Source organism: Otolemur garnettii, unplaced genomic scaffold (assembly GCF_000181295.1).
Source record: "Otolemur garnettii isolate 467f Iridium unplaced genomic scaffold, OtoGar3 scaffold00095, whole genome shotgun sequence".
NCBI classification, from domain to species: domain Eukaryota; kingdom Metazoa; phylum Chordata; class Mammalia; order Primates; family Galagidae; genus Otolemur; species Otolemur garnettii.
Genome location: NW_003852490.1, coordinates 1381841 through 1390000, shown reverse-complemented (window position 1 = coordinate 1390000; position 8160 = coordinate 1381841). Strand labels below are relative to the sequence as shown.

At 40.3% G+C, this 8160-nt stretch overlaps 1 pseudogene; it reads right to left on the bottom strand.

The window, feature by feature from the left end:
* Positions 1 to 1062: 1062 nt before the first annotated feature.
* Positions 1063 to 1181, bottom strand: LOC111727141 (annotated as a pseudogene).
* Positions 1182 to 8160: the final 6979 nt, after the last annotated feature.

Sequence of the window (8160 nt, the reverse complement as noted above, 5' to 3'; positions counted from 1 at the left end):
GGATCAAAAAGCCAAAATTGAACTATATGTCATTTGCAAGAGATAAACCTTGAATTTAAAATTACAGAAACAGTCAAAGTAAAATGATATAATGAATTTATCTTTCAAACTATCAAAAGCAAGCTGTTATAGCTGTCCCATTTCCAAAGTACACTTTAAATAAATTAGAAATGAAGAAGGACATTCTAAGGATATAAGTCCATTCACAAGGAAGTTATAACTGTCTTAAATTTGCATATACTTTATTGCCTCAAAAAATTGACAAAATAAAAGGAAATGTACAATAACAGTGGGAATTTAATACATCTCATTTTTTAACTGATAGAATAAGCATAGAAATATCTGTAGGGATAAAATTCAGGAACACAAAATACCTGATTAATATGAACAAAATAGTGTCATTTGGGAGATAATGAGTTCTAGTCTATTTCAGTGAATCATTTGACTAAATTTTTATCATAACCTTGTGATAAGTTGAATAAATTTAGGCAGCAAGAGTCCAAAATTAAGAGGATTTCAGTGAATAAAACACCCAACGAATTTGTATAAGCTTTCTAGTGCCAAAAGTCATATTCTCACTTCAATGCTATTCAATTTAAATCACAAATAGCTATTACCAGAGATCATGGAATCAGATTCAATATTCTCTTAATGGCTTGGAGCATTGAATTAAATCTGTGAGATAAAAATTTCTCTAAATTTCATTGGTATAAATCCAAGGTACTCTGTATTGCTTGTTTTAGAATCAAATAATTTAGCATTTAAAAATGAGACATAACATACATTCAGAAAACCAAGTGCATAAATTTTAATGAATTTTTAACTTATGCCTACATCCATGTAACATGGATAGTTGTGGAATATTTGCAGAATCTCAGAAGCTCCCCCAAGTCTCTTTGTAGTCAATACCTTCCTTCTACAGAGGTAACGAATATTGTGTCATGTTTATCATAAATATTCTCTATTATACGTACATCTATTAACATAAATAAGGTTTTAAACGCCTTGTACATGGAATTCTATGTATGTTCTCTTCTGTGTTTGCTCTTTCTTTTTTTTCAAACCCTACAGCACCTGGTATTCCAACCCGGTCTCCCGTCCCAGTACTAACCAGGCCCAACCCTGCTTAGCTTCCAAGATCAGGTGCAATCAGGCACATTCAGGGTGGAATGACCAAAGATTGCTCTCTTTTTTTCAACAGAGTGTATGAGTGAGTAAAAGATGCTTGCTGGCATTTTGATTGAAATTGCATTGACTCTTTAGATCAATTGAGTATTGACAAAAGCCACAAGTCTTCCCATTCAGGAACATGGCCTTTAGATAGGTCTTTATTAATTTATCTCAGAAAGATTTTTTTGTTAGATTTATTTTAAGTGTTTTGTTTTTGATGCTATTATAAATACTTACAAATTTATTTTGATTGTTTTGGCTAGTAGATAGAAATTAAATTAATTTTGTATAATAACTTTATATCCAGCAGTTTTCCAAATTTTGTTATTAATTAGATTATATATTTGTTTCAATTTCTTATATTCACAGCCATATCATGTGAGGATATAAACAATATTATGTCTTTTCTTGTCTTTGTAACTTTTATTTCTATAACTTGTCTTATTTGGCTGGCTAGACCTCCTGCATGCTGTAGAAAAGTAGTGATAGTGGACATTCTTGTCTCGTTTCCAAATTCAAAGGAAACACACAACATTTCTCCTTTAAATGTAATATTAGTTGCAGAAATATTGCTTTTTTAGCACATTTCTCAGATATAATAAGTCCTCACTTAATGTTATCAATAGTTTTTTGGAAACTGGGACTCTAGGTGAAACAAAATCTAACAAAACCAGTTTTCCTATGGGCGAATTGATATAAACAGGCGCGTCTGGGAGATCACACAGATTCTCATCACAGAGCTGTCGCCGAACTTCTAAAGACCCCAAGCCCTTCTAACATTAAACATTGAGATAAATCTGAATATATATACATTTAAGAAAGATGAATAAAATAATAATAATTCTTTTATTCTTCTAATTCAGGGTTGCAGGTGTAGCAATTCTTGGCAGCTCAGGGTGTAAGGCAGGAACTATTTCTGGACAGGAGGCGGTTCCATCACAGGACACACTCACACACACCCCTCCTCACTCACACTGGGACCAGGTACACACCTCTTCATCTGACGTGTCCATCTTTGGGATGTGGGAAGAAACAGAGAAACCTGTGCAGATGTAGGGAGGACGTGTGGATGTGGGGAGGATGTGCGGACGTGGGGAGGATGTGAGGACGTGAGGACGTGGGGACGTGGGGACGTGGGGAGGTCGTGCAAACTCCACCCAGACAGTGGCCCCTTCCAGGAATTGAGTAGTTTTCCTCATCATCTTTATAATGAAAAGCTCTTGTTCGTCAAGCATTTGCTGTACAGAATTTAGACATTCTCATTCGACACAACTGATGACAGGAACAGGACTGAATGTGACTGGGAAGAGTTCCTGCTTTTTTAAGTAATCCACTCTTAGAACACAGAAGGTAAACACTTTATTTATCCTGTTTTAACTCATGTGGACTATTAGTGCGGAGTGCTACATTTTAGGAAGACCATTGATGAAGTAAAGTGAGGGCATAGAAAGAGGGAATTAAGTTACAAAGCATTTTGGAAACCAACTGTAATGAGGAAATATTCAAAGTAAATTAGGTAATCAAAAAGTATGTATTTTCATAATATGCTGAAATAAAAAATAAAGTGGTGGAGTATTCTAGAAAAAAAAACAATGAGATAAGGTAGACATTTAGTTTGTTAGGTGGAGAAAAGAATAAACTTCATGGCCCACAACAGTAAAACAAGATGATGTAACCGGGGTGCTGGAGCCAGGAACATGAGCCAAACGTTCATGTGGGTCACAGTTGTCCTTTATCACCAAGATTCAGAATCCAGGAGGACAGGGAGATCTTTCGCAAAGCCTGTCTTACTTTGAGAAGAGTTTCACAAGGTCGGAGTTTCACATACCCTCCCCCAAAGTTATCTTTAGCTATGCATCATCCAGCCCTCTGATCTCTACAAATACTGAAGGACTCAGTATTTGTTACTTTTCCAAGCTATACATCTGGTATTTCTTCTTCTGGCCACGGTCACGGTGGCCTTCACCGTATCAGAACCAGGGGAGGACTGGCTGGCGTGACTGACCGATAACTACTTAGATCATTAAGTAACTTTTATAGCTAAGGGGACAGGGGTTGAGGCTGTTTCTCATCTTATGATGAGAAGGTAAAAGTCACAACAAAGCAAATTCAACTCTGTATAAGGACCACTATTATAATCATTGTAATAGTGAATAGTTATTCATTATAACTATTATGATAAATTTTCTAACAGTGGAATGCTGTTGCCTCCTACTGTGTATTGCGCTGAGAGAGAGCCACTGCCCTGTCTATGCAACAGCCTCCTTTTTCTTTTCTTTTCCTACTTTAATAAATTTGGTTTTTCTTTACTCTGTGAGAGCAGTCTTGAATTCTTTCCTGCATGAAGCCAAGAGTCCATTTGACCTCAGGCTGAACCCCAGTTTGGGGTCTACTTTCCTGTTCAGCCGATTCCCCTTCTGGGTAAGGGTAGACTAGCTGGTAATGTCCCAGTGCAGCTGGGCTGGGGTCTATGGGATTCTTATTATGGGTGGGAAGTTGTACCAGTTGATTCTTTCATTAGGAAGAAAGATGTACCAGATAATTTATAAAATCCATTCTAATATTAAAATTGTGATTTTGTGGAAACCCTTCACAGTACCTATGTTCTAGGTCTTTTGCTCATTTGTAAGATGTGCCTGGAATCTGAATTAAAGAAATAGTGTTCAATCATTAGCACCCCTTTTCATTTCTTAGTTGACCCTTGATCTGTAGGATCTACAAAGATTCTGAGAGAATGTGTCCAGTAAGAAAGTGATAACACATTTAATGATTGGCTAAGAGAAAAAGATGAAATAACCTTAATTTTGCTGTACTCATTTGCTCTTTTCTGGTTGTCTCACAAGTGGGATTATTCCCAAGACCCTTCCATTATTCCATGATCAGATGATGGTTAAAAGCGGAAGTAGTGCCCAGACTGCTCAACTGAAAGCTCTGACACCTTCCAGCCCTGTGACTTTGACCAAGTTTCTATATAAACTCTCTCTAAACCATAGTTTCCTTACTACAAAATGGAGACCACAGTGGCTGTTATCTAAAGGATTGCTAAGGAATTAAATGGTAGAGAAGTCTTTTTAAAGTGTTTAGCTTTTTTCTGGGACACAACAGGGCTTAAGAAACTATCATTTGCCTTACTTACTAGCTAGTCTTATGTAGAAAGTATTTGTTCAGGGCAAATGCTGATTAGTAATTTAGGACTCATCCATGTAAACAGTTTGAGATGATAGCTAAGAGAAATAACAAAAGATTATGGAACCATCTAGTAGTTTTCTTAGAATTTGAGTGTTAGGAAGATACTAGTCCAAGGTTAGGTGCAGTGGCTCACACCTGTAACCCTAGCACTCTGGGAGGTTGAGGTGGGTGGATTGCCTGAGCTCACAGGTTTGAGCTCAGCTTGAACCAGAGCGAGAGCCCATCTCTAAAAATAGCCAGGTGTTATGGTGGGGGCCTATAGTCCCAGCTACTTGGGAGGCTGAAGCAAGAGGATCACTTGAGTCCAAGAGCCTGAGGTTGCTGTGAGCTGTAATGCCACAGTACTCTACAGAGGATGACAAAGTAAGAGTCTGTCTCAAAAAAATAAATAAATAAATAAATAAAATACTAGTCCATACTCAGTCCTTGGTAACACCTAGGATTGTGCATCTTTTTTTTCTTTTTCTCTCTCTGTTCTCTCACCTCTGCTGGGCTATGAATGTAAAGCTGGTAACTTCCAAGTACATTTTGAATTGTGTGAAGAGGCAGGAATCATCATCAGGACATATAGGAACTCATATGCCTAATTTTCCCACTGAAGTTGGAGGGGAAAAAAAGCTTAAATGTAAATGTGACCTTTGAATTACTCAAAGCAGCAATCACCTGCTTCATAGTCATACACCACACACATGAACACAAGTACGCTGACATAAACTGTTGTCCACTCCTACCAGAGGAGCAAAAGAGGGAAAGAACAAAGTGAAGTACGTGCCTTACATTTATGGGTGATTGCTTGTAATTCTGAGGTTCATATGTTTTCTTACATGGAGGTGAGCACGTCAGGGAGTTATAAAGGGGGCCAGGATTTGGTGCCTTGGTTTGCTTCTGTGATTTCCTAACCCATAGCATCTCTCTTAGAGAGAAATTGCCACGACAAAAGGGCAACTGGCTGAACAAATAGGATGCAGGGAAGTGGACCCCAAACCGGGGTTCAGCCCGAGTCAGATGGATTCTTGGCTTCATGCAGGAAAGAGTTCCAGAGTGCGCCAACAGAGTAAAGCCAGGGCAAGTTTGTACAAGCGGGAAAAGAAGAAAGAGGAGGCCATCCCACAGCCAGGGCGGGGCTGTGTCTCAGAGCAACAGAGAGTGTGTGAGTTTTCGGGGTCTTATTTTAAACCTTCTATTTAATTTTACATTAAGCAGAAGGAAGGTTATTCATAAGATTTCTCAGAAAGTGGTGGGGAGTTCCCAGAGCTGAGGGTCCCTTGTCTTCCCAAATTATGTAGGGTAACTTCTGGGGGTTGCTGTGGCTTTGGTAAACTGTCATGGCTCTGGTGGGTGTTTCTGTTAGTATGCTAATGCGTCACTACGGTAACCAGTGGGTCTTGTGGATAATGAATGTCAAGGGTAACCTGAACTCATCTGTATTGTGGTGACCTGGGGCCAGTTTCTCCTTGTTTATCAGAGACCTCAGTTGGGTCTTCTGACTCTGGGGCAGGGCCTGCAGTTTCCCTGTCCCAAGCAGGATATTGTTTGCACAGAGCTCATCTTTAGCTGGCATTGCCCAGGAACACTGATGTCCTCCCACCCCTCTGCAGGTGACAGCTGCCTGTGGTTTCCTTATAGTCGGTGCAGTGTTCAAGTTGGCATTTTTTGCCATGAGGGGGTGAACGCTATTGCTGCTGAACTGTCCTTTCTCCCCCAGTGTCTTTGCTATTTGGTAACATTTTCTGTGGATGATTGCTACACTAACCAGGGCTATTTTTACTCATCAGAAGTTTGCTAGATTTTAAGAAATTCAAAAATAAATGCCACAAAACCAAATCCCCTCTCCACCTGTGCCAGTAACTCCTGGGAAGAAACATTTTGCTTTTAAGTAGAAGGCTGAAATTCTTCCTGGTGATTAGAAAAATTTGACTTCAACACCCTCATCCTGAGACTTCTGCATTCAGCTTTGTCCCTTGTGAAGGAAACCCTTAGCACAAACACCCTCCACAAGGGCCCTTTCTGCTGCCACAGCCTGTCCACTGGCTTTAGAGATTAGGAACAGCGTTAGAAACGTTTTAATTGAGACTGATCAGGGTGTGCGTAAACAGCAGCAGTTTGCAATTGTGTTTTTAAAGTTAAGAAAAATACCAGGCTGGGTGCCCGTAGCGCAATGGTTAGGGCACCAGAGATATGCACCAGGGATGTTGGGTTCAAATCTAGCACAGGCCTGCTAAACAAACAAACAAATAAGAAAACAAAACAAAACAAAAAGCTGGTCATTGTGTTGGGTACCTATAGTCAGAGCTACTAGGGAGGCTAAGGGAAGAGACTTGCTTGAGCCCAAGAGTTTGAGGTTGCTGTGAGCTGTGATGTCATGGGACTCTAACAAGGGTGACAAGTGAGACTCTGTCTCAAAAAAAGGAAAGAAAGAAAAATGACAGTTAGAAGGGGTCATCTGTGGTGACTGTTTCAAACTGTAAAATTTGGGTCCCTTAAAGAGCCGCAGTCCAAATAGATCCACAAGAAGTGGCAATACCAAATTTTTTTGGCTTTAGAGTAAATCTGGTAGAAGTCTAGTCAGCCTTTTGAGTAAACATGGCTTTGAAATGCGGGCAGTCTCAAGCTCTGGAGTCTTTTCTTCAGTTTTCCACACGAAAGTGAGGAGGGCAGTATTCTCTCATTATCTAGCCACAAAGCAGCTCTGAGCACCTTCGTGCATCCAGCTCACAGGACAGAGCACCTCCCCGAGGTTGGTCCACAGGAGCCGGGGGACGGCTGCCAGAGGTTTGCTGTCCCTGTGTCGGGCCTGCGCTAGACGTGACACAGTGAGTCTGCTTATGCCTGACTGCTGTTAGTGTACATATTATAGTAGATGCATAATACAGTACACTGCGTGTGTTCTAGCAAAGTGAAGGTGTGTAGCCATGGAGGAAGGACAGAGGGGAAGTGGGCTGCCTGGCTGTACTCACTCTATTAGAGTCACGCGTAAATCCCCAGAACCCCAAGCTTTCACATGGCCTACTGATCTGCAGGTGTCCGAACATCAAGAAAAGACACAACCATTATGCCATGTATAGAGAAAAATTCACCCCAAAGAATCATGGCATGTGACATGACACTCAGGCTTCAATAGTTTGCGAATTTTGCAAAACAGTCAAGAAGAGGTGGGGTCAAAGGGGAAGAAGATGACGAGGCAGATGTGAATTTTGATTTGGGGCAAGATAGTTTTCATGTTTTGACTTAGAACAAACTATCTTTTGTATGGCAGCAATGGAAAAAAAGGACAACGTGGCATTGCTTTTAGCTAGGACCCGAGCTCCCTCTCCATTACCCGAGGCCATGGAGGCAACAGGCTACCCTCCCAACTGGATGTGACCAACCAGGTAACCCTACTACCGGGATGTGCCTGACCAGAGACATTAGGGCAGATTTTAGTACTGGATACACTCTCTACATGTACACTTTGATGCAGTGGGTAGGTACAGCCTTTTAGTTTTTCAGAGCCTGGATTTTGCTGCTGCTGTAGAAAGCACCACAAAAGAATTATATTTACATGTGCTGAGGCTTTTTGAGGCATCCTGCTTTGGGGAAATTCAGAGTAGAAACATGGAGAATGAGATAATTAAAGCTTTTCTGTTTAGATGCAACAGCCAGTTAATGTGCTTATCAATGAGATTGTTTGCCACTAGGAAAAAAAGTGAAAAAAAAAAAAAAACCCACATAGTGAGTTACTTCTTATTTCTCAATGCAATCTTAAGGAACCAAGGAACCACGATTGTATGAAATACACCCTAAGCTAGGTTTGATGCTCAC